The sequence below is a fragment of the Lissotriton vulgaris genome, unplaced genomic scaffold (genome assembly GCF_964263255.1).
Source record: "Lissotriton vulgaris unplaced genomic scaffold, aLisVul1.2 SCAFFOLD_2797, whole genome shotgun sequence".
Taxonomy (NCBI): Eukaryota; Metazoa; Chordata; class Amphibia; order Caudata; family Salamandridae; genus Lissotriton; species Lissotriton vulgaris.
The window spans coordinates 116,103-136,415 of record NW_028252829.1 but is presented as its reverse complement, the minus strand read 5'-3'; the positions used below and the strand labels follow the sequence as shown (position 1 = coordinate 136,415).

General features: G+C 45.2%; 44 non-coding genes across 44 annotated transcripts; 34 read left to right on the top strand and 10 right to left on the bottom strand.

The window, feature by feature from the left end:
- The first annotated feature begins 192 nt into the window (after positions 1–192).
- On the top strand, positions 193–264 carry TRNAA-CGC (transfer RNA alanine (anticodon CGC)). The gene has a single exon. It is a non-coding gene; the product is annotated as a tRNA-Ala (tRNA).
- A 193-nt stretch (positions 265–457) lies between these two features.
- Positions 458–530, bottom strand: TRNAM-CAU (transfer RNA methionine (anticodon CAU)). The gene has a single exon. It is a non-coding gene; the product is annotated as a tRNA-Met (tRNA).
- A 137-nt stretch (positions 531–667) lies between these two features.
- TRNAA-UGC (transfer RNA alanine (anticodon UGC)) lies at positions 668–739 on the top strand. Its single transcript has one exon. It is a non-coding gene; the product is annotated as a tRNA-Ala (tRNA).
- A 430-nt stretch (positions 740–1,169) lies between these two features.
- Positions 1,170–1,255, top strand: TRNAY-GUA (transfer RNA tyrosine (anticodon GUA)). The gene is given in 2 exon segments: positions 1,170–1,206; positions 1,220–1,255. It is a non-coding gene; the product is annotated as a tRNA-Tyr (tRNA).
- Positions 1,256–1,869: 614 nt separating this feature from the next.
- TRNAA-CGC (transfer RNA alanine (anticodon CGC)) lies at positions 1,870–1,941 on the top strand. The gene has a single exon. It is a non-coding gene; the product is annotated as a tRNA-Ala (tRNA).
- Positions 1,942–2,134: 193 nt separating this feature from the next.
- Positions 2,135–2,207, bottom strand: TRNAM-CAU (transfer RNA methionine (anticodon CAU)). The gene has a single exon. It is a non-coding gene; the product is annotated as a tRNA-Met (tRNA).
- Positions 2,208–2,344: 137 nt separating this feature from the next.
- TRNAA-UGC (transfer RNA alanine (anticodon UGC)) lies at positions 2,345–2,416 on the top strand. Its single transcript has one exon. It is a non-coding gene; the product is annotated as a tRNA-Ala (tRNA).
- Positions 2,417–2,847: 431 nt separating this feature from the next.
- On the top strand, positions 2,848–2,933 carry TRNAY-GUA (transfer RNA tyrosine (anticodon GUA)). Its single transcript is given in 2 exon segments — positions 2,848–2,884; positions 2,898–2,933. It is a non-coding gene; the product is annotated as a tRNA-Tyr (tRNA).
- A 612-nt stretch (positions 2,934–3,545) lies between these two features.
- On the top strand, positions 3,546–3,617 carry TRNAA-CGC (transfer RNA alanine (anticodon CGC)). The gene has a single exon. It is a non-coding gene; the product is annotated as a tRNA-Ala (tRNA).
- Positions 3,618–4,017: 400 nt separating this feature from the next.
- On the top strand, positions 4,018–4,089 carry TRNAA-UGC (transfer RNA alanine (anticodon UGC)). The gene has a single exon. It is a non-coding gene; the product is annotated as a tRNA-Ala (tRNA).
- A 431-nt stretch (positions 4,090–4,520) lies between these two features.
- Positions 4,521–4,606, top strand: TRNAY-GUA (transfer RNA tyrosine (anticodon GUA)). The gene is given in 2 exon segments: positions 4,521–4,557; positions 4,571–4,606. It is a non-coding gene; the product is annotated as a tRNA-Tyr (tRNA).
- A 612-nt stretch (positions 4,607–5,218) lies between these two features.
- On the top strand, positions 5,219–5,289 carry TRNAA-CGC (transfer RNA alanine (anticodon CGC)). Its single transcript has one exon. It is a non-coding gene; the product is annotated as a tRNA-Ala (tRNA).
- A 905-nt stretch (positions 5,290–6,194) lies between these two features.
- TRNAY-GUA (transfer RNA tyrosine (anticodon GUA)) lies at positions 6,195–6,277 on the top strand. Its single transcript is given in 2 exon segments — positions 6,195–6,231; positions 6,244–6,277. It is a non-coding gene; the product is annotated as a tRNA-Tyr (tRNA).
- Positions 6,278–7,152: 875 nt separating this feature from the next.
- On the bottom strand, positions 7,153–7,225 carry TRNAM-CAU (transfer RNA methionine (anticodon CAU)). The gene has a single exon. It is a non-coding gene; the product is annotated as a tRNA-Met (tRNA).
- Positions 7,226–7,360: 135 nt separating this feature from the next.
- Positions 7,361–7,434, top strand: TRNAA-UGC (transfer RNA alanine (anticodon UGC)). Its single transcript has one exon. It is a non-coding gene; the product is annotated as a tRNA-Ala (tRNA).
- Positions 7,435–7,866: 432 nt separating this feature from the next.
- TRNAY-GUA (transfer RNA tyrosine (anticodon GUA)) lies at positions 7,867–7,953 on the top strand. Its single transcript is given in 2 exon segments — positions 7,867–7,903; positions 7,917–7,953. It is a non-coding gene; the product is annotated as a tRNA-Tyr (tRNA).
- Positions 7,954–8,577: 624 nt separating this feature from the next.
- Positions 8,578–8,649, top strand: TRNAA-CGC (transfer RNA alanine (anticodon CGC)). The gene has a single exon. It is a non-coding gene; the product is annotated as a tRNA-Ala (tRNA).
- Positions 8,650–8,842: 193 nt separating this feature from the next.
- On the bottom strand, positions 8,843–8,915 carry TRNAM-CAU (transfer RNA methionine (anticodon CAU)). Its single transcript has one exon. It is a non-coding gene; the product is annotated as a tRNA-Met (tRNA).
- A 137-nt stretch (positions 8,916–9,052) lies between these two features.
- On the top strand, positions 9,053–9,124 carry TRNAA-UGC (transfer RNA alanine (anticodon UGC)). The gene has a single exon. It is a non-coding gene; the product is annotated as a tRNA-Ala (tRNA).
- Positions 9,125–9,554: 430 nt separating this feature from the next.
- TRNAY-GUA (transfer RNA tyrosine (anticodon GUA)) lies at positions 9,555–9,640 on the top strand. The gene is given in 2 exon segments: positions 9,555–9,591; positions 9,605–9,640. It is a non-coding gene; the product is annotated as a tRNA-Tyr (tRNA).
- A 614-nt stretch (positions 9,641–10,254) lies between these two features.
- TRNAA-UGC (transfer RNA alanine (anticodon UGC)) lies at positions 10,255–10,326 on the top strand. Its single transcript has one exon. It is a non-coding gene; the product is annotated as a tRNA-Ala (tRNA).
- Positions 10,327–10,519: 193 nt separating this feature from the next.
- Positions 10,520–10,592, bottom strand: TRNAM-CAU (transfer RNA methionine (anticodon CAU)). The gene has a single exon. It is a non-coding gene; the product is annotated as a tRNA-Met (tRNA).
- Positions 10,593–10,729: 137 nt separating this feature from the next.
- TRNAA-UGC (transfer RNA alanine (anticodon UGC)) lies at positions 10,730–10,801 on the top strand. The gene has a single exon. It is a non-coding gene; the product is annotated as a tRNA-Ala (tRNA).
- Positions 10,802–11,231: 430 nt separating this feature from the next.
- On the top strand, positions 11,232–11,317 carry TRNAY-GUA (transfer RNA tyrosine (anticodon GUA)). Its single transcript is given in 2 exon segments — positions 11,232–11,268; positions 11,282–11,317. It is a non-coding gene; the product is annotated as a tRNA-Tyr (tRNA).
- Positions 11,318–11,931: 614 nt separating this feature from the next.
- On the top strand, positions 11,932–12,003 carry TRNAA-CGC (transfer RNA alanine (anticodon CGC)). Its single transcript has one exon. It is a non-coding gene; the product is annotated as a tRNA-Ala (tRNA).
- A 193-nt stretch (positions 12,004–12,196) lies between these two features.
- On the bottom strand, positions 12,197–12,269 carry TRNAM-CAU (transfer RNA methionine (anticodon CAU)). Its single transcript has one exon. It is a non-coding gene; the product is annotated as a tRNA-Met (tRNA).
- A 137-nt stretch (positions 12,270–12,406) lies between these two features.
- TRNAA-UGC (transfer RNA alanine (anticodon UGC)) lies at positions 12,407–12,478 on the top strand. Its single transcript has one exon. It is a non-coding gene; the product is annotated as a tRNA-Ala (tRNA).
- Positions 12,479–12,908: 430 nt separating this feature from the next.
- Positions 12,909–12,994, top strand: TRNAY-GUA (transfer RNA tyrosine (anticodon GUA)). Its single transcript is given in 2 exon segments — positions 12,909–12,945; positions 12,959–12,994. It is a non-coding gene; the product is annotated as a tRNA-Tyr (tRNA).
- A 614-nt stretch (positions 12,995–13,608) lies between these two features.
- On the top strand, positions 13,609–13,680 carry TRNAA-CGC (transfer RNA alanine (anticodon CGC)). Its single transcript has one exon. It is a non-coding gene; the product is annotated as a tRNA-Ala (tRNA).
- A 193-nt stretch (positions 13,681–13,873) lies between these two features.
- On the bottom strand, positions 13,874–13,946 carry TRNAM-CAU (transfer RNA methionine (anticodon CAU)). Its single transcript has one exon. It is a non-coding gene; the product is annotated as a tRNA-Met (tRNA).
- Positions 13,947–14,083: 137 nt separating this feature from the next.
- On the top strand, positions 14,084–14,155 carry TRNAA-UGC (transfer RNA alanine (anticodon UGC)). Its single transcript has one exon. It is a non-coding gene; the product is annotated as a tRNA-Ala (tRNA).
- Positions 14,156–14,585: 430 nt separating this feature from the next.
- Positions 14,586–14,671, top strand: TRNAY-GUA (transfer RNA tyrosine (anticodon GUA)). The gene is given in 2 exon segments: positions 14,586–14,622; positions 14,636–14,671. It is a non-coding gene; the product is annotated as a tRNA-Tyr (tRNA).
- A 614-nt stretch (positions 14,672–15,285) lies between these two features.
- Positions 15,286–15,357, top strand: TRNAA-UGC (transfer RNA alanine (anticodon UGC)). The gene has a single exon. It is a non-coding gene; the product is annotated as a tRNA-Ala (tRNA).
- Positions 15,358–15,550: 193 nt separating this feature from the next.
- TRNAM-CAU (transfer RNA methionine (anticodon CAU)) lies at positions 15,551–15,623 on the bottom strand. The gene has a single exon. It is a non-coding gene; the product is annotated as a tRNA-Met (tRNA).
- Positions 15,624–15,760: 137 nt separating this feature from the next.
- TRNAA-UGC (transfer RNA alanine (anticodon UGC)) lies at positions 15,761–15,832 on the top strand. Its single transcript has one exon. It is a non-coding gene; the product is annotated as a tRNA-Ala (tRNA).
- Positions 15,833–16,262: 430 nt separating this feature from the next.
- TRNAY-GUA (transfer RNA tyrosine (anticodon GUA)) lies at positions 16,263–16,348 on the top strand. The gene is given in 2 exon segments: positions 16,263–16,299; positions 16,313–16,348. It is a non-coding gene; the product is annotated as a tRNA-Tyr (tRNA).
- A 614-nt stretch (positions 16,349–16,962) lies between these two features.
- Positions 16,963–17,034, top strand: TRNAA-CGC (transfer RNA alanine (anticodon CGC)). Its single transcript has one exon. It is a non-coding gene; the product is annotated as a tRNA-Ala (tRNA).
- Positions 17,035–17,227: 193 nt separating this feature from the next.
- Positions 17,228–17,300, bottom strand: TRNAM-CAU (transfer RNA methionine (anticodon CAU)). The gene has a single exon. It is a non-coding gene; the product is annotated as a tRNA-Met (tRNA).
- A 137-nt stretch (positions 17,301–17,437) lies between these two features.
- On the top strand, positions 17,438–17,509 carry TRNAA-UGC (transfer RNA alanine (anticodon UGC)). The gene has a single exon. It is a non-coding gene; the product is annotated as a tRNA-Ala (tRNA).
- Positions 17,510–17,939: 430 nt separating this feature from the next.
- Positions 17,940–18,025, top strand: TRNAY-GUA (transfer RNA tyrosine (anticodon GUA)). The gene is given in 2 exon segments: positions 17,940–17,976; positions 17,990–18,025. It is a non-coding gene; the product is annotated as a tRNA-Tyr (tRNA).
- A 614-nt stretch (positions 18,026–18,639) lies between these two features.
- Positions 18,640–18,711, top strand: TRNAA-UGC (transfer RNA alanine (anticodon UGC)). Its single transcript has one exon. It is a non-coding gene; the product is annotated as a tRNA-Ala (tRNA).
- A 193-nt stretch (positions 18,712–18,904) lies between these two features.
- TRNAM-CAU (transfer RNA methionine (anticodon CAU)) lies at positions 18,905–18,977 on the bottom strand. The gene has a single exon. It is a non-coding gene; the product is annotated as a tRNA-Met (tRNA).
- A 137-nt stretch (positions 18,978–19,114) lies between these two features.
- Positions 19,115–19,186, top strand: TRNAA-UGC (transfer RNA alanine (anticodon UGC)). Its single transcript has one exon. It is a non-coding gene; the product is annotated as a tRNA-Ala (tRNA).
- A 430-nt stretch (positions 19,187–19,616) lies between these two features.
- TRNAY-GUA (transfer RNA tyrosine (anticodon GUA)) lies at positions 19,617–19,702 on the top strand. Its single transcript is given in 2 exon segments — positions 19,617–19,653; positions 19,667–19,702. It is a non-coding gene; the product is annotated as a tRNA-Tyr (tRNA).
- The last annotated feature ends 611 nt before the right edge of the window (positions 19,703–20,313 follow it).

Sequence of the window (20,313 nt, the reverse complement as noted above, 5' to 3'; positions counted from 1 at the left end):
CTGAGCAAATAAAAGCCCTGCCGGAGAATCGATCCCTGATTGCACTAAATATATGCTCCATGAAGACAGTTCACACGTGAGGTGTGAGCAATTCCAAGCCTGACACTTTACATTCTAGTCTCAAATCGAGACTTTGCAGTCCATGGGCTTCAGAGTCTCCTTGCATCCAGCAAAACGTTAGAGTGCAGTCGAGGGGATGTAGCTCAGTGGTAGAGCGCATGCTTCGCATGTATGAGGCCCCGGGTTCAATCCCCGGCATCTCCAGGAGTCTCTGTTCTCTATCTTGGCTTTTTCCAGAAGGCTAGCCTGCCATCTTGTGGAAAGTAGAGGTTTCTCCGGCAGTTGGGGGTCAGAACCCCGCTTAAATTGTTTGCTTTGAAAAATGTGTTTGGAGTAGGCATAGTTTCCACTTTTCAAGAAAATCTGAGAATTTTGCTTGCCAAAAGGAGGAAATAAATGCCCTCTCTGAGGATCGAACTCAGGACCTTCAGATTATGAGACTGACGCGCTGCCTACTGCGCTAAGAAGGCTGCACACAAGCATCTCTAAATAGGACTATAGACCATGAAGATATTCCAGGTACGAGGCTTAAGGATTTTCCTGGCTGAGACTTTATGCTGCAGTGTCAAATGGGTTGACTTGGCAGCCAGTAAAACTTGGCAGACATGGGGATGTAGCTCAGTGGTAGAGCGCATGCTTTGCATGTATGAGGCCCCGGGTTCAATCCCCGGCATCTCCAGACTTTTGCCATGCTTGTCTCGGATTTTGGCAGAAAACAAGGCTGGCTATCAGTATTAAGGAAGAGATATGTCATGCAACTGGGATACCAACCCCACTTAAACTGTGAGACGTTTGCCTTGAAAAAACCCATGAAATGGGGCTATCTCATTTTTGATGCTTATACAACAGAAGAATCTTACTTGTTTAAGCCATCAAAGTGATGATTAATCTTGGCAATCTTAATACATTTAGGATAGAAATCTGTGGCAGCCCTCTTGGTCATTGGTAAGGGTTCTTCCTCGAAAGCAGAGACTCTTACTTTTCTGGTAACTTTGAGGGGGAGTGGCAGGTAATATTGATGATGTGCATCTGTCTGCTCCTGGTCCCCACCCTCCACAACCTTTCTTGAGCGAGAGATAATTTTGGTGCTACGGAAGTTTGCCACTACTCCTTCGATAGCTCAGTTGGTAGAGCGGAGGACTGTAGCATAAATTCAGGCATCCTTAGGTCGCTGGTTCAAATCCGGCTCGAAGGATTTTGTGGTTTAATTTCCATGGCTTTTGCTTTGAATCAACAATACCTTCCATTGACTATGAAAAATTCCCAGAGCTTCGATAAATACCGGAAAAGAAGCGTACTCTATCTGCTTTCAAAGGGAATGGATGACATAGTCGTCGCTAGGGGAGGTGTGAAGAACAGTCAAGGAAACCTGCTGATCAGAACTAATACCAAAGCATTGCATTAATATATGTATGCCCTTGGCAGACTTCCAATTGCACTGCTCCAAAGGTAGCTGCTTGGCAGCCAATCACACTATGACTTGCCTTCAATTTGAATGTATACCGATGGGCAAGAGGGAATATCCAATGGAATCATCTCCCGAAAGGCTGAGCAAGCAGGAAAGTAGACCAATAGTTGTCACATTTTTGGGAATCCTGAGAAGTTTTGCATTCCAAACTGAGCAAATAAAAGCCCTGCCGGAGAATCGATCCCTGATTGCACTAAATATATGCTCCATGAAGACAGTTCACACGTGAGGTGTGAGCAATTCCAAGCCTGACACTTTACATTCTAGTCTCAAATCGAGACTTTGCAGTCCATGGGCTTCAGAGTCTCCTTGCATCCAGCAAAACGTTAGAGTGCAGTCGAGGGGATGTAGCTCAGTGGTAGAGCGCATGCTTCGCATGTATGAGGCCCCGGGTTCAATCCCCGGCATCTCCAGGAGTCTCTGTTCTCTATCTTGGCTTTTTCCAGAAGGCTAGCCTGCCATCTTGTGGAAAGTAGAGGTTTCTCGGGCAGTTGGGGGTCAGAACCCCGCTTAAATTGTTTGCTTTGAAAAATGTGTTTGGAGTAGGCATAGTTTCCACTTTTCAAGAAAATCTGAGAATTTTGCTTGCCAAAAGGAGGAAATAAATGCCCTCTCTGAGGATCGAACTCAGGACCTTCAGATTATGAGACTGACGCGCTGCCTACTGCGCTAAGAAGGCTGCACACAAGCATCTCTAAATAGGACTATAGACCATGAAGATATTCCAGGTACGAGGCTTAAGGATTTTCCTGGCTGAGACTTTATGCTGCAGTGTCAAATGGGTTGACTTGGCAGCCAGTAAAACTTGGCAGACATGGGGATGTAGCTCTGTGGTAGAGCGCATGCTTTGCATGTATGAGGCCCCGGGTTCAATCCCCGGCATCTCCAGACTTTTGCCATGCTTGTCTCGGATTTTGGCAGAAAACAAGGCTGGCTATCAGTATTAAGGAAGAGATATGTCATGCAACTGGGATACCAACCCCACTTAAACTGTGAGACGTTTGCCTTGAAAAAACCCATGAAATGGGGCTATCTCATTTTTGATGCTTATACAACAGAAGAATCTTACTTGTTTAAGCCATCAAAGTGATGATTAATCTTGGCAATCTTAATACATTTAGGATAGAAATCTGTGGCAGCCCTCTTGGTCATTGGTAAGGGTTCTTCCTCGAAAGCAGAGACTCTTACTTTTCTGGTAACTTTGAGGGGGAGTGGCAGGTAAATATTGATGATGTGCATCTGTCTGCTCCTGGTCCCCACCCTCCACAACCTTTCTTGAGCGAGAGATAATTTTGGTGCTACGGAAGTTTGCCACTACTCCTTCGATAGCTCAGTTGGTAGAGCGGAGGACTGTAGCATAAATTCAGGCATCCTTAGGTCGCTGGTTCAAATCCGGCTCGAAGGATTTTGTGGTTTAATTTCCATGGCTTTTGCTTTGAATCAACAATACCTTCCATTGACTATGAAAAATTCCCAGAGCTTCGATAAATACCGGAAAAGAAGCGTACTCTATCTGCTTTCAAAGGGAATGGATGACATAGTCGTCGCTAGGGGAGGTGTGAAGAACAGTCAAGGAAACCTGCTGATCAGAACTAATACCAAAGCATTGCATTAATATATGTATGCCCTTGGCAGACTTCCAATTGCACTGCTCCAAAGGTAGCTGCTTGGCAGCCAATCACACTATGACTTGCCTTCAATTTGAATGTATACCGATGGGCAAGGAGGGAATATCCAATGGAATCATCTCCCGAAAGGCTGAGCAAGCAGGAAAGTAGACCAATAGTTGTCACTTTTGGGAATCCTGAGAAGTTTTGCATTCCAAACTGAGCAAATAAAAGCCCTGCCGGAGAATCGATCCCTGATTGCACAAATATATGCTCCATGAAGACAGTTCACACGTGAGGTGTGAGCAATTCCAAGCCTGACACTTTACATTCTAGTCTCAAATCGAGACTTTGCAGTCCATGGGCTTCAGAGTCTCCTTGCATCCAGCAAAACGTTAGAGTGCAGTCGAGGGGATGTAGCTCAGTGGTAGAGCGCATGCTTCGCATGTATGAGGCCCCGGGTTCAATCCCCGGCATCTCCAGGAGTCTCTGTTCTCTATCTTGGCTTTTTCCAGAAGGCTAAGCCTGCCATCTTGGGAAAGTAGAGGTTTCTCGGCAGTTGGGGGTCAGAACCCGCTTAAATTGTTTGCTTTGAAAAATGTGTTTGGAGTAGCATAGTTTCACTTTTCAAGAAAATCTGAGAATTTGCTTGCCAAAAGGAGGAAATAAACTGCCCTCTCTGAGGATCGAACTCATGACCTTCAGATTATGAGACTGAACGCGCTGCCTACTGCGCTAATAAGGCCGCACACAAGCATCTCTAAATAGGACTATAGACCATGAAGATATTCCAGGTACGAGGCTTAAGGATTTTCCTGGCTGAGACTTTATGCTGCAGTGTCAAATGGGTTGACTTGGCAGCCAGTAAAACTTGGCAGACATGGGGATGTAGCTCTGTGGTAGAGCGCATGCTTTGCATGTATGAGGCCCCGGGTTCAATCCCCGGCATCTCCAGACTTTTGCCATGCTTGTCTCGGATTTTGGCAGAAAACCAAGGCTGGCTATCAGTATCTAAGGAAGAGATATGTCATGCCAACTGGGAGACCAACCCCACTTAAACTGTGAGACGTTTGCCTTGAAAAAACCCATGAAATGGGGCTATCTCATTTTTGATGCTTATACAACAGAAGAATCTTACTTGTTTAAGCCATCAAAGTGATGATTAATCTTGGCAATCTTAATACATTTAGGATAGAAATCTGTGGCAGCCCTCTTGGTCATTGGTAAGGGTTCTTCCTCGAAAAGCAGAGACTCTTACTTTTCTGGTAACTTTGAGGGGGAGTGGAGTAATTTGATGATGTGCATCTGTCTGCTCCTGGTCCCCACCCTCCACAACCTTTCTTGAGCGAGAGATAATTTTGGTGCTACGGAAGTTTGCCACTACTCCTTCGATAGCTCAGTTGGTAGAGCGGAGGACTGTAGCATAAATTCAGGCATCCTTAGGTCGCTGGTTCAAATCCGGCTCGAAGGATTTTGTGGTTTAATTTCCATGGCTTTTGCTTTGAATCAAACAATACCTTCCATTGACTATGAAAAATCCCAGAGCTTCGATAAATACCGGAAAAGAAGCGTACTCTATCTGCTTTCAAAGGGAATGGATGACATAGTCGTCGCTAGGGAGGTGTGAAGAACAGTCAAGGAAACCTGCTGATCAGAACTAATACCAAAGCATTGCATTAATATATGTATGCCCTTGGCAGACTTCAATTGCACTGCTCCAAAGGTAGCTGCTTGGCAGCCAATCACACTATGACTTTGCCTTCAATTTGAATGTATACCGATGGGCAAGAGGGAATATCCAATGAATCATCTCCCGAAAGGGCTGAGCAAGCAGGAAAGTAGACCAATAGTTGTCACATTTTGGGAATCCTGAGAAGTTTTGCATTCCAAACTGAGCAAATAAAAGCCCTGCCGGAGAATCGATCCCCTGATTGCACTAAATATATGCTCCATGAAGACAGTTCACACGTGAGGTGTGAGCAATTCCAAGCCTGACACTTTACATTCTAGTCTCAAATCGAGACTTTGCAGTCCATGGGCTTCAGAGTCTCCTTGCATCCAGCAAACGTTAGAGTGCAGTCGAGGGGATGTAGCTCAGTGGTAGAGCGCATGCTTCGCATGTATGAGGCCCGGGTTCAATCCCCGGCATCTCCAGGAGTCTCTGTTCTCTATCTTGGCTTTTTCCAGAAGGCTAGCTGCCATCTTGTGGAAAGTAGAGGTTTCTCGGGCAGTTGGGGGTCAGAACCCCGCTTAAATTGTTTGCTTTGAAAATGTGTTTGGAGTAGGCATAGTTTCCACTTTTCAAGAAAATCTGAGAATTTTGCTTGCCAAAAGGAGGAAATAAATGCCCTCTCTGAGGATCGAACTCAGGACCTTCAGATTATGAGATGACGCGCTGCCTACTGCGCTAAAGAAGGCTGCACACAAGCATCTCTAAATAGGACTATAGACCATGAAGATATTCCAGGTACGAGGCTTAAGGATTTTCCTGGCTGAGACTTTATGCTGCAGTGTCAAATGGGTTGACTTGGCAGCCAGTAAAACTTGGCAGACATGGGGATGTAGCTCTGTGGTAAGCGCATGCTTTGCATGTATGAGGCCCCGGGTTCAATCCCCGGCATCTCCAGACTTTTGCCATGCTTGTCTCGGATTTTGGCAGAAAACAAGGCTGGCTATCAGTATTAAGGAAGAGATATGTCATGCAACTGGGATACCAACCCCACTTAAACTGTGAGACGTTTGCCTTGAAAAAACCCATGAAATGGGGCTATCTCATTTTTGATGCTTATACAACAGAAGAATCTTAACTTGTTTAAGCCATCAAAGTGATGATTAATCTTGGCAATCTTAATACATTTAGGATAGAAATCTGTGGCAGCCCTCCTTGGTCATTGGTAAGGGTTCTTCCTCGAAAGCAGAGACTCTTACTTTTCTGGTAACTTTGAGGGGGAGTGGCAAGGTAATATTGATGATGTGCATCTGTCTGCTCCTGGTCCCCACCCTCCACAACCTTTCTTGAGCGAGAGATAATTTTGGTGCTACGGAAGTTTGCCACTACTCCTTCGATAGCTCAGTTGGTAGAGCGGAGGACTGTAGCATAATTCAGGCATCCTTAGGTCTGGTTCAAATCCGGCTCGAAGGATTTTGTGGTTTAATTTCCATGGCTTTTGCTTTGAATCAACAATACCTTCCATTGACTATGAAAAATTCCCAGAGCTTCGATAAATACCGGAAAAGAAGCGTACTCTATCTGCTTTCAAAGGGAATGGATGACATAGTCGTCGCTAGGGAGGTGTGAAGAACAGTCAAGGAAACCTGCTGATCAGAACTAATACCAAAGCATTGCATTAATATATGTATGCCCTTGGCAGACTTCAATTGCACTGCTCCAAAGGTAGCTGCTTGGCAGCCAATCACACTATGACTTGCCTTCAATTTGAATGTATACCGATGGGCAAGAGGGAATATCCATGGAATCATCTCCCGAAAGGCTGAGCAAGCAGGAAAGTAGACCAATAGTTGTCAATTTTTGGGAATCCTGAGAAGTTTTGCATTCCAAAACTGAGCAAATAAAAGCCCTGCCGGAGAATCGATCCCTGATTGCACTAAATATATGCTCCATGAAGACAGTTCACACGTGAGGTGTGAGCAATTCCAAGCCTGACACTTTTACATTCTAGTCTCAAATCGAGACTTTGCAGTCCATGGGCTTCAGAGTCTCCTTGCATCCAGCAAAACGTTAGAGTGCAGTCGAGGGGATGTAGCTCAGTGGTAGAGGCATGCTTCGCATGTATGAGGCCACCGGGTTCAATCCCCGGCTCTCCAGGGTCTCTGTTCTCTATCTTGGCTTTTTCCCAGAAGGCTAGCCTGCCATCTTGTGGAAAGTAGAGGTTTCTCCGGCAGTTGGGGGTCAGAACCCCGCTTAAATTGTTTGCTTTGAAAAATGTGTTGGAGTAGGCATAGTTTCCACTTTTCAAGAAAATCTGAGAATTTTGCTTGCCAAAAGGAGGAAATAAATGCCCTCTCTGAGGATCGAACTCAGGACCTTCAGATTATGAGACTGACGCGCTGCCTACTGCGCTAAGAAGGCTGCACACAAGCATCTCTAAATAGGACTATAGACATGAAGATATTCCAGGTACGAGGCTTAAGGATTTTCCTGGCTGAGACTTTATGCTGCAGTGTCAAATGGGTTGACTTGGCAGCCAGTAAAACTTGGCAGACATGGGGATGTAGCTCAGTGGTAGAGCGCATGCTTTGCATGTATGAGGCCCCCGGGTTCAATCCCCGGCATCCCAGACCTTTTGCCATGCTTTGTCTCGGATTTTGGCAGAAAACAAGGCTGGCTATCAGTATTAAGGAAGAGATATGTCATGCAACTGGGATACCAACCCCACTTAAACTGTGAGACGTTTGCCTTGAAAAAACCCATGAAATGGGGCTATCTCATTTTTGATGCTTATACAACAGAAGAATCTTACTTGTTTAAGCCATCAAAGTGATGATTAATCTTGGCAATTTTAATACATTTAGGATAGAAATCTGTGGCAGCCCTCTTGGTCATTGGTAAGGGTTTCTTCCTCGAAAGCAGAGACTCTTACTTTTCTGGTAACCTTTGAGGGGGAGTGGCAGGTAATATTGATGATGTGCATCTGTCTGCTCCTGGTCCCACCCTCCACAACCTTTCTTGAGCGAGAGATAATTTTGGTGCAACGGAAGTTTGCCACTACTCCTTCGATAGCTCAGTTGGTAGAGCGGAGGACTGTAGCATAAATTCAGGCATCCTTAGGTCGCTGGTTCAAATCCGGCTCAGAAGGATTTTGTGGTTTAATTTCCATGGCTTTTGCTTTGAATCAACAATACCTTCCATTGACTATGAAAAATTCCCAGAGCTTCGATAAATACCGGAAAAGAAGCGTACTCTATCTGCTTTCAAAGGGAATGGATGACATAGTCGTCGCTAGGGAGGTGTGAAGAACAGTCAAGGAAACCTGCTGATCAGAAACTAATACCAAAGCATTGCATTAATATATGTATGCCCTTGGCAGACTTCCAATTGCACTGCTCCAAAGGTAGCTGCTTGGCAGCCAATCACACTATGACTTGCCTTCAATTTGAATGTATACCGATGGGCAAGAGGGAATATCCAATGGAATCATCTCCCGAAAGGCTGAGCAAGCAGGAAAGTAGACCAATAGTTGTCACATTTTTGGGAATCCTGAGAAGTTTTGCATTCCAAACTGAGCAAATAAAAGCCCATAAAAGCCCTGCCGGAGAATCGATCCCTGATTGCACTAAATATATGCTCCATGAAGACAGTTCACACGTGAGGTGTGAGCAATTCCAAGCCTGACACTTTACATTCTAGTCTCAAATCGAGACTTTGCAGTCCATGGGCTTCAGAGTCTCCTTGCATCCAGCAAAACGTTAGAGTGCAGTCGAGGGGATGTAGCTCAGTGGTAGAGCGCATGCTTCGCATGTATGAGGCCCCGGGTTCAATCCCCGGCATCTCCAGGAGTCTCTGTTCTCTATCTTGGCTTTTTCCAGAAGGCTAGCCTGCCATCTTGTGGAAAGTAGAGGTTTCTCCGGCAGTTGGGGGTCAGAACCCCGCTTAAATTGTTTGCTTTGAAAAATGTGTTTGGAGTAGGCATAGTTTCCACTTTTCAAGAAAATCTGAGAATTTTGCTTGCCAAAAGGAGGAAATAAATGCCCTCTCTGAGGATCGAACTCAGGACCTTCAGATTATGAGACTGACGCGCTGCCTACTGCGCTAAGAAGGCTGCACACAAGCATCTCTAAATAGGACTATAGACCATGAAGATATTCCAGGTACGAGGCTTAAGGATTTTCCTGGCTGAGACTTTATGCTGCAGTGTCAAATGGGTTGACTTGGCAGCCAGTAAAACTTGGCAGACATGGGGATGTAGCTCAGTGGTAGAGCGCATGCTTTGCATGTATGAGGCCCCGGGTTCAATCCCCGGCATCTCCAGACTTTTGCCATGCTTGTCTCGGATTTTGGCAGAAAACAAGGCTGGCTATCAGTATTAAGGAAGAGATATGTCATGCAACTGGGATACCAACCCCACTTAAACTGTGAGACGTTTGCCTTGAAAAAACCCATGAAATGGGGCTATCTCATTTTTGATGCTTATACAACAGAAGAATCTTACTTGTTTAAGCCATCAAAGTGATGATTAATCTTGGCAATCTTAATACATTTAGGATAGAAATCTGTGGCAGCCCTCTTGGTCATTGGTAAGGGTTCTTCCTCGAAAGCAGAGACTCTTACTTTTCTGGTAACTTTGAGGGGGAGTGGCAGGTAATATTGATGATGTGCATCTGTCTGCTCCTGGTCCCCACCCTCCACAACCTTTCTTGAGCGAGAGATAATTTTGGTGCTACGGAAGTTTGCCACTACTCCTTCGATAGCTCAGTTGGTAGAGCGGAGGACTGTAGCATAAATTCAGGCATCCTTAGGTCGCTGGTTCAAATCCGGCTCGAAGGATTTTGTGGTTTAATTTCCATGGCTTTTGCTTTGAATCAACAATACCTTCCATTGACTATGAAAAATTCCCAGAGCTTCGATAAATACCGGAAAAGAAGCGTACTCTATCTGCTTTCAAAGGGAATGGATGACATAGTCGTCGCTAGGGGAGGTGTGAAGAACAGTCAAGGAAACCTGCTGATCAGAACTAATACCAAAGCATTGCATTAATATATGTATGCCCTTGGCAGACTTCCAATTGCACTGCTCCAAAGGTAGCTGCTTGGCAGCCAATCACACTATGACTTGCCTTCAATTTGAATGTATACCGATGGGCAAGAGGGAATATCCAATGGAATCATCTCCCGAAAGGCTGAGCAAGCAGGAAAGTAGACCAATAGTTGTCACATTTTTGGGAATCCTGAGAAGTTTTGCATTCCAAACTGAGCAAATAAAAGCCCTGCCGGAGAATCGATCCCTGATTGCACTAAATATATGCTCCATGAAGACAGTTCACACGTGAGGTGTGAGCAATTCCAAGCCTGACACTTTACATTCTAGTCTCAAATCGAGACTTTGCAGTCCATGGGCTTCAGAGTCTCCTTGCATCCAGCAAAACGTTAGAGTGCAGTCGAGGGGATGTAGCTCAGTGGTAGAGCGCATGCTTTGCATGTATGAGGCCCCGGGTTCAATCCCCGGCATCTCCAGGAGTCTCTGTTCTCTATCTTGGCTTTTTCCAGAAGGCTAGCCTGCCATCTTGTGGAAAGTAGAGGTTTCTCCGGCAGTTGGGGGTCAGAACCCCGCTTAAATTGTTTGCTTTGAAAAATGTGTTTGGAGTAGGCATAGTTTCCACTTTTCAAGAAAATCTGAGAATTTTGCTTGCCAAAAGGAGGAAATAAATGCCCTCTCTGAGGATCGAACTCAGGACCTTCAGATTATGAGACTGACGCGCTGCCTACTGCGCTAAGAAGGCTGCACACAAGCATCTCTAAATAGGACTATAGACCATGAAGATATTCCAGGTACGAGGCTTAAGGATTTTCCTGGCTGAGACTTTATGCTGCAGTGTCAAATGGGTTGACTTGGCAGCCAGTAAAACTTGGCAGACATGGGGATGTAGCTCAGTGGTAGAGCGCATGCTTTGCATGTATGAGGCCCCGGGTTCAATCCCCGGCATCTCCAGACTTTTGCCATGCTTGTCTCGGATTTTGGCAGAAAACAAGGCTGGCTATCAGTATTAAGGAAGAGATATGTCATGCAACTGGGATACCAACCCCACTTAAACTGTGAGACGTTTGCCTTGAAAAAACCCATGAAATGGGGCTATCTCATTTTTGATGCTTATACAACAGAAGAATCTTACTTGTTTAAGCCATCAAAGTGATGATTAATCTTGGCAATCTTAATACATTTAGGATAGAAATCTGTGGCAGCCCTCTTGGTCATTGGTAAGGGTTCTTCCTCGAAAGCAGAGACTCTTACTTTTCTGGTAACTTTGAGGGGGAGTGGCAGGTAATATTGATGATGTGCATCTGTCTGCTCCTGGTCCCCACCCTCCACAACCTTTCTTGAGCGAGAGATAATTTTGGTGCTACGGAAGTTTGCCACTACTCCTTCGATAGCTCAGTTGGTAGAGCGGAGGACTGTAGCATAAATTCAGGCATCCTTAGGTCGCTGGTTCAAATCCGGCTCGAAGGATTTTGTGGTTTAATTTCCATGGCTTTTGCTTTGAATCAACAATACCTTCCATTGACTATGAAAAATTCCCAGAGCTTCGATAAATACCGGAAAAGAAGCGTACTCTATCTGCTTTCAAAGGGAATGGATGACATAGTCGTCGCTAGGGGAGGTGTGAAGAACAGTCAAGGAAACCTGCTGATCAGAACTAATACCAAAGCATTGCATTAATATATGTATGCCCTTGGCAGACTTCCAATTGCACTGCTCCAAAGGTAGCTGCTTGGCAGCCAATCACACTATGACTTGCCTTCAATTTGAATGTATACCGATGGGCAAGAGGGAATATCCAATGGAATCATCTCCCGAAAGGCTGAGCAAGCAGGAAAGTAGACCAATAGTTGTCACATTTTTGGGAATCCTGAGAAGTTTTGCATTCCAAACTGAGCAAATAAAAGCCCTGCCGGAGAATCGATCCCTGATTGCACTAAATATATGCTCCATGAAGACAGTTCACACGTGAGGTGTGAGCAATTCCAAGCCTGACACTTTACATTCTAGTCTCAAATCGAGACTTTGCAGTCCATGGGCTTCAGAGTCTCCTTGCATCCAGCAAAACGTTAGAGTGCAGTCGAGGGGATGTAGCTCAGTGGTAGAGCGCATGCTTCGCATGTATGAGGCCCCGGGTTCAATCCCCGGCATCTCCAGGAGTCTCTGTTCTCTATCTTGGCTTTTTCCAGAAGGCTAGCCTGCCATCTTGTGGAAAGTAGAGGTTTCTCGGGCAGTTGGGGGTCAGAACCCCGCTTAAATTGTTTGCTTTGAAAAATGTGTTTGGAGTAGGCATAGTTTCCACTTTTCAAGAAAATCTGAGAATTTTGCTTGCCAAAAGGAGGAAATAAATGCCCTCTCTGAGGATCGAACTCAGGACCTTCAGATTATGAGACTGACACGCTGCCTACTGCGCTAAGAAGGCTGCACACAAGCATCTCTAAATAGGACTATAGACCATGAAGATATTCCAGGTACGAGGCTTAAGGATTTTCCTGGCTGAGACTTTATGCTGCAGTGTCAAATGGGTTGACTTGGCAGCCAGTAAAACTTGGCAGACATGGGGATGTAGCTCTGTGGTAGAGCGCATGCTTTGCATGTATGAGGCCCCGGGTTCAATCCCCGGCATCTCCAGACTTTTGCCATGCTTGTCTCGGATTTTGGCAGAAAACAAGGCTGGCTATCAGTATTAAGGAAGAGATATGTCATGCAACTGGGATACCAACCCCACTTAAACTGTGAGACGTTTGCCTTGAAAAAACCCATGAAATGGGGCTATCTCATTTTTGATGCTTATACAACAGAAGAATCTTACTTGTTTAAGCCATCAAAGTGATGATTAATCTTGGCAATCTTAATACATTTAGGATAGAAATCTGTGGCAGCCCTCTTGGTCATTGGTAAGGGTTCTTCCTCGAAAGCAGAGACTCTTACTTTTCTGGTAACTTTGAGGGGGAGTGGCAGGTAATATTGATGATGTGCATCTGTCTGCTCCTGGTCCCCACCCTCCACAACCTTTCTTGAGCGAGAGATAATTTTGGTGCTACGGAAGTTTGCCACTACTCCTTCGATAGCTCAGTTGGTAGAGCGGAGGACTGTAGCATAAATTCAGGCATCCTTAGGTCGCTGGTTCAAATCCGGCTCGAAGGATTTTGTGGTTTAATTTCCATGGCTTTTGCTTTGAATCAACAATACCTTCCATTGACTATGAAAAATTCCCAGAGCTTCGATAAATACCGGAAAAGAAGCGTACTCTATCTGCTTTCAAAGGGAATGGATGACATAGTCGTCGCTAGGGGAGGTGTGAAGAACAGTCAAGGAAACCTGCTGATCAGAACTAATACCAAAGCATTGCATTAATATATGTATGCCCTTGGCAGACTTCCAATTGCACTGCTCCAAAGGTAGCTGCTTGGCAGCCAATCACACTATGACTTGCCTTCAATTTGAATGTATACCGATGGGCAAGAGGGAATATCCAATGGAATCATCTCCCGAAAGGCTGAGCAAGCAGGAAAGTAGACCAATAGTTGTCACATTTTTGGGAATCCTGAGAAGTTTTGCATTCCAAACTGAGCAAATAAAAGCCCTGCCGGAGAATCGATCCCTGATTGCACTAAATATATGCTCCATGAAGACAGTTCACACGTGAGGTGTGAGCAATTCCAAGCCTGACACTTTACATTCTAGTCTCAAATCGAGACTTTGCAGTCCATGGGCTTCAGAGTCTCCTTGCATCCAGCAAAACGTTAGAGTGCAGTCGAGGGGATGTAGCTCAGTGGTAGAGCGCATGCTTCGCATGTATGAGGCCCCGGGTTCAATCCCCGGCATCTCCAGGAGTCTCTGTTCTCTATCTTGGCTTTTTCCAGAAGGCTAGCCTGCCATCTTGTGGAAAGTAGAGGTTTCTCCGGCAGTTGGGGGTCAGAACCCCGCTTAAATTGTTTGCTTTGAAAAATGTGTTTGGAGTAGGCATAGTTTCCACTTTTCAAGAAAATCTGAGAATTTTGCTTGCCAAAAGGAGGAAATAAATGCCCTCTCTGAGGATCGAACTCAGGACCTTCAGATTATGAGACTGACGCGCTGCCTACTGCGCTAAGAAGGCTGCACACAAGCATCTCTAAATAGGACTATAGACCATGAAGATATTCCAGGTACGAGGCTTAAGGATTTTCCTGGCTGAGACTTTATGCTGCAGTGTCAAATGGGTTGACTTGGCAGCCAGTAAAACTTGGCAGACATGGGGATGTAGCTCAGTGGTAGAGCGCATGCTTTGCATGTATGAGGCCCCGGGTTCAATCCCCGGCATCTCCAGACTTTTGCCATGCTTGTCTCGGATTTTGGCAGAAAACAAGGCTGGCTATCAGTATTAAGGAAGAGATATGTCATGCAACTGGGATACCAACCCCACTTAAACTGTGAGACGTTTGCCTTGAAAAAACCCATGAAATGGGGCTATCTCATTTTTGATGCTTATACAACAGAAGAATCTTACTTGTTTAAGCCATCAAAGTGATGATTAATCTTGGCAATCTTAATACATTTAGGATAGAAATCTGTGGCAGCCCTCTTGGTCATTGGTAAGGGTTCTTCCTCGAAAGCAGAGACTCTTACTTTTCTGGTAACTTTGAGGGGGAGTGGCAGGTAATATTGATGATGTGCATCTGTCTGCTCCTGGTCCCCACCCTCCACAACCTTTCTTGAGCGAGAGATAATTTTGGTGCTACGGAAGTTTGCCACTACTCCTTCGATAGCTCAGTTGGTAGAGCGGAGGACTGTAGCATAAATTCAGGCATCCTTAGGTCGCTGGTTCAAATCCGGCTCGAAGGATTTTGTGGTTTAATTTCCATGGCTTTTGCTTTGAATCAACAATACCTTCCATTGACTATGAAAAATTCCCAGAGCTTCGATAAATACCGGAAAAGAAGCGTACTCTATCTGCTTTCAAAGGGAATGGATGACATAGTCGTCGCTAGGGGAGGTGTGAAGAACAGTCAAGGAAACCTGCTGATCAGAACTAATACCAAAGCATTGCATTAATATATGTATGCCCTTGGCAGACTTCCAATTGCACTGCTCCAAAGGTAGCTGCTTGGCAGCCAATCACACTATGACTTGCCTTCAATTTGAATGTATACCGATGGGCAAGAGGGAATATCCAATGGAATCATCTCCCGAAAGGCTGAGCAAGCAGGAAAGTAGACCAATAGTTGTCACATTTTTGGGAATCCTGAGAAGTTTTGCATTCCAAACTGAGCAAATAAAAGCCCTGCCGGAGAATCGATCCCTGATTGCACTAAATATATGCTCCATGAAGACAGTTCACACGTGAGGTGTGAGCAATTCCAAGCCTGACACTTTACATTCTAGTCTCAAATCGAGACTTTGCAGTCCATGGGCTTCAGAGTCTCCTTGCATCCAGCAAAACGTTAGAGTGCAGTCGAGGGGATGTAGCTCAGTGGTAGAGCGCATGCTTTGCATGTATGAGGCCCCGGGTTCAATCCCCGGCATCTCCAGGAGTCTCTGTTCTCTATCTTGGCTTTTTCCAGAAGGCTAGCCTGCCATCTTGTGGAAAGTAGAGGTTTCTCCGGCAGTTGGGGGTCAGAACCCCGCTTAAATTGTTTGCTTTGAAAAATGTGTTTGGAGTAGGCATAGTTTCCACTTTTCAAGAAAATCTGAGAATTTTGCTTGCCAAAAGGAGGAAATAAATGCCCTCTCTGAGGATCGAACTCAGGACCTTCAGATTATGAGACTAACGCGCTGCCTACTGCGCTAAGAAGGCTGCACACAAGCATCTCTAAATAGGACTATAGACCATGAAGATATTCCAGGTACGAGGCTTAAGGATTTTCCTGGCTGAGACTTTATGCTGCAGTGTCAAATGGGTTGACTTGGCAGCCAGTAAAACTTGGCAGACATGGGGATGTAGCTCAGTGGTAGAGCGCATGCTTTGCATGTATGAGGCCCCGGGTTCAATCCCCGGCATCTCCAGACTTTTGCCATGCTTGTCTCGGATTTTGGCAGAAAACAAGGCTGGCTATCAGTATTAAGGAAGAGATATGTCATGCAACTGGGATACCAACCCCACTTAAACTGTGAGACGTTTGCCTTGAAAAAACCCATGAAATGGGGCTATCTCATTTTTGATGCTTATACAACAGAAGAATCTTACTTGTTTAAGCCATCAAAGTGATGATTAATCTTGGCAATCTTAATACATTTAGGATAGAAATCTGTGGCAGCCCTCTTGGTCATTGGTAAGGGTTCTTCCTCGAAAGCAGAGACTCTTACTTTTCTGGTAACTTTGAGGGGGAGTGGCAGGTAATATTGATGATGTGCATCTGTCTGCTCCTGGTCCCCACCCTCCACAACCTTTCTTGAGCGAGAGATAATTTTGGTGCTACGGAAGTTTGCCACTACTCCTTCGATAGCTCAGTTGGTAGAGCGGAGGACTGTAGCATAAATTCAGGCATCCTTAGGTCGCTGGTTCAAATCCGGCTCGAAGGATTTTGTGGTTTAATTTCCATGGCTTTTGCTTTGAATCAACAATACCTTCCATTGACTATGAAAAATTCCCAGAGCTTCGATAAATACCGGAAAAGAAGCGTACTCTATCTGCTTTCAAAGGGAATGGATGACATAGTCGTCGCTAGGGGAGGTGTGAAGAACAGTCAAGGAAACCTGCTGATCAGAACTAATACCAAAGCATTGCATTAATATATGTATGCCCTTGGCAGACTTCCAATTGCACTGCTCCAAAGGTAGCTGCTTGGCAGCCAATCACACTATGACTTGCCTTCAATTTGAATGTATACCGATGGGCAAGAGGGAATATCCAATGGAATCATCTCCCGAAAGGCTGAGCAAGCAGGAAAGTAGACCAATAGTTGTCACATTTTTGGGAATCCTGAGAAGTTTTGCATTCCAAACTGAGCAAATAAAAGCCCTGCCGGAGAATCGATCCCTGATTGCACTAAATATATGCTCCATGAAGACAGTTCACACGTGAGGTGTGAGCAATTCCAAGCCTGACACTTTACATTCTAGTCTCAAATCGAGACTTTGCAGTCCATGGGCTTCAGAGTCTCCTTGCATCCAGCAAAACGTTAGAGTGCAGTCGAGGGGATGTAGCTCAGTGGTAGAGCGCATGCTTCGCATGTATGAGGCCCCGGGTTCAATCCCCGGCATCTCCAGGAGTCTCTGTTCTCTATCTTGGCTTTTTCCAGAAGGCTAGCCTGCCATCTTGTGGAAAGTAGAGGTTTCTCCGGCAGTTGGGGGTCAGAACCCCGCTTAAATTGTTTGCTTTGAAAAATGTGTTTGGAGTAGGCATAGTTTCCACTTTTCAAGAAAATCTGAGAATTTTGCTTGCCAAAAGGAGGAAATAAATGCCCTCTCTGAGGATCGAACTCAGGACCTTCAGATTATGAGACTGACGCGCTGCCTACTGCGCTAAGAAGGCTGCACACAAGCATCTCTAAATAGGACTATAGACCATGAAGATATTCCAGGTACGAGGCTTAAGGATTTTCCTGGCTGAGACTTTATGCTGCAGTGTCAAATGGGTTGACTTGGCAGCCAGTAAAACTTGGCAGACATGGGGATGTAGCTCAGTGGTAGAGCGCATGCTTTGCATGTATGAGGCCCCGGGTTCAATCCCCGGCATCTCCAGACTTTTGCCATGCTTGTCTCGGATTTTGGCAGAAAACAAGGCTGGCTATCAGTATTAAGGAAGAGATATGTCATGCAACTGGGATACCAACCCCACTTAAACTGTGAGACGTTTGCCTTGAAAAAACCCATGAAATGGGGCTATCTCATTTTTGATGCTTATACAACAGAAGAATCTTACTTGTTTAAGCCATCAAAGTGATGATTAATCTTGGCAATCTTAATACATTTAGGATAGAAATCTGTGGCAGCCCTCTTGGTCATTGGTAAGGGTTCTTCCTCGAAAGCAGAGACTCTTACTTTTCTGGTAACTTTGAGGGGGAGTGGCAGGTAATATTGATGATGTGCATCTGTCTGCTCCTGGTCCCCACCCTCCACAACCTTTCTTGAGCGAGAGATAATTTTGGTGCTACGGAAGTTTGCCACTACTCCTTCGATAGCTCAGTTGGTAGAGCGGAGGACTGTAGCATAAATTCAGGCATCCTTAGGTCGCTGGTTCAAATCCGGCTCGAAGGATTTTGTGGTTTAATTTCCATGGCTTTTGCTTTGAATCAACAATACCTTCCATTGACTATGAAAAATTCCCAGAGCTTCGATAAATACCGGAAAAGAAGCGTACTCTATCTGCTTTCAAAGGGAATGGATGACATAGTCGTCGCTAGGGGAGGTGTGAAGAACAGTCAAGGAAACCTGCTGATCAGAACTAATACCAAAGCATTGCATTAATATATGTATGCCCTTGGCAGACTTCCAATTGCACTGCTCCAAAGGTAGCTGCTTGGCAGCCAATCACACTATGACTTGCCTTCAATTTGAATGTATACCGATGGGCAAGAGGGAATATCCAATGGAATCATCTCCCGAAAGGCTGAGCAAGCAGGAAAGTAGACCAATAGTTGTCACATTTTTGGGAATCCTGAGAAGTTTTGCATTCCAAACTGAGCAAATAAAAGCCCTGCCGGAGAATCGATCCCTGATTGCACTAAATATATGCTCCATGAAGACAGTTCACACGTGAGGTGTGAGCAATTCCAAGCCTGACACTTTACATTCTAGTCTCAAATCGAGACTTTGCAGTCCATGGGCTTCAGAGTCTCCTTGCATCCAGCAAAACGTTAGAGTGCAGTCGAGGGGATGTAGCTCAGTGGTAGAGCGCATGCTTTGCATGTATGAGGCCCCGGGTTCAATCCCCGGCATCTCCAGGAGTCTCTGTTCTCTATCTTGGCTTTTTCCAGAAGGCTAGCCTGCCATCTTGTGGAAAGTAGAGGTTTCTCCGGCAGTTGGGGGTCAGAACCCCGCTTAAATTGTTTGCTTTGAAAAATGTGTTTGGAGTAGGCATAGTTTCCACTTTTCAAGAAAATCTGAGAATTTTGCTTGCCAAAAGGAGGAAATAAATGCCCTCTCTGAGGATCGAACTCAGGACCTTCAGATTATGAGACTGACGCGCTGCCTACTGCGCTAAGAAGGCTGCACACAAGCATCTCTAAATAGGACTATAGACCATGAAGATATTCCAGGTACGAGGCTTAAGGATTTTCCTGGCTGAGACTTTATGCTGCAGTGTCAAATGGGTTGACTTGGCAGCCAGTAAAACTTGGCAGACATGGGGATGTAGCTCAGTGGTAGAGCGCATGCTTTGCATGTATGAGGCCCCGGGTTCAATCCCCGGCATCTCCAGACTTTTGCCATGCTTGTCTCGGATTTTGGCAGAAAACAAGGCTGGCTATCAGTATTAAGGAAGAGATATGTCATGCAACTGGGATACCAACCCCACTTAAACTGTGAGACGTTTGCCTTGAAAAAACCCATGAAATGGGGCTATCTCATTTTTGATGCTTATACAACAGAAGAATCTTACTTGTTTAAGCCATCAAAGTGATGATTAATCTTGGCAATCTTAATACATTTAGGATAGAAATCTGTGGCAGCCCTCTTGGTCATTGGTAAGGGTTCTTCCTCGAAAGCAGAGACTCTTACTTTTCTGGTAACTTTGAGGGGGAGTGGCAGGTAATATTGATGATGTGCATCTGTCTGCTCCTGGTCCCCACCCTCCACAACCTTTCTTGAGCGAGAGATAATTTTGGTGCTACGGAAGTTTGCCACTACTCCTTCGATAGCTCAGTTGGTAGAGCGGAGGACTGTAGCATAAATTCAGGCATCCTTAGGTCGCTGGTTCAAATCCGGCTCGAAGGATTTTGTGGTTTAATTTCCATGGCTTTTGCTTTGAATCAACAATACCTTCCATTGACTATGAAAAATTCCCAGAGCTTCGATAAATACCGGAAAAGAAGCGTACTCTATCTGCTTTCAAAGGGAATGGATGACATAGTCGTCGCTAGGGGAGGTGTGAAGAACAGTCAAGGAAACCTGCTGATCAGAACTAATACCAAAGCATTGCATTAATATATGTATGCCCTTGGCAGACTTCCAATTGCACTGCTCCAAAGGTAGCTGCTTGGCAGCCAATCACACTATGACTTGCCTTCAATTTGAATGTATACCGATGGGCAAGAGGGAATATCCAATGGAATCATCTCCCGAAAGGCTGAGCAAGCAGGAAAGTAGACCAATAGTTGTCACATTTTTGGGAATCCTGAGAAGTTTTGCATTCCAAACTGAGCAAATAAAAGCCCTGCCGGAGAATCGATCCCTGATTGCACTAAATATATGCTCCATGAAGACAGTTCACACGTGAGGTGTGAGCAATTCCAAGCCTGACACTTTACATTCTAGTCTCAAATCGAGACTTTGCAGTCCATGGGCTTCAGAGTCTCCTTGCATCCAGCAAAACGTTAGAGTGCAGT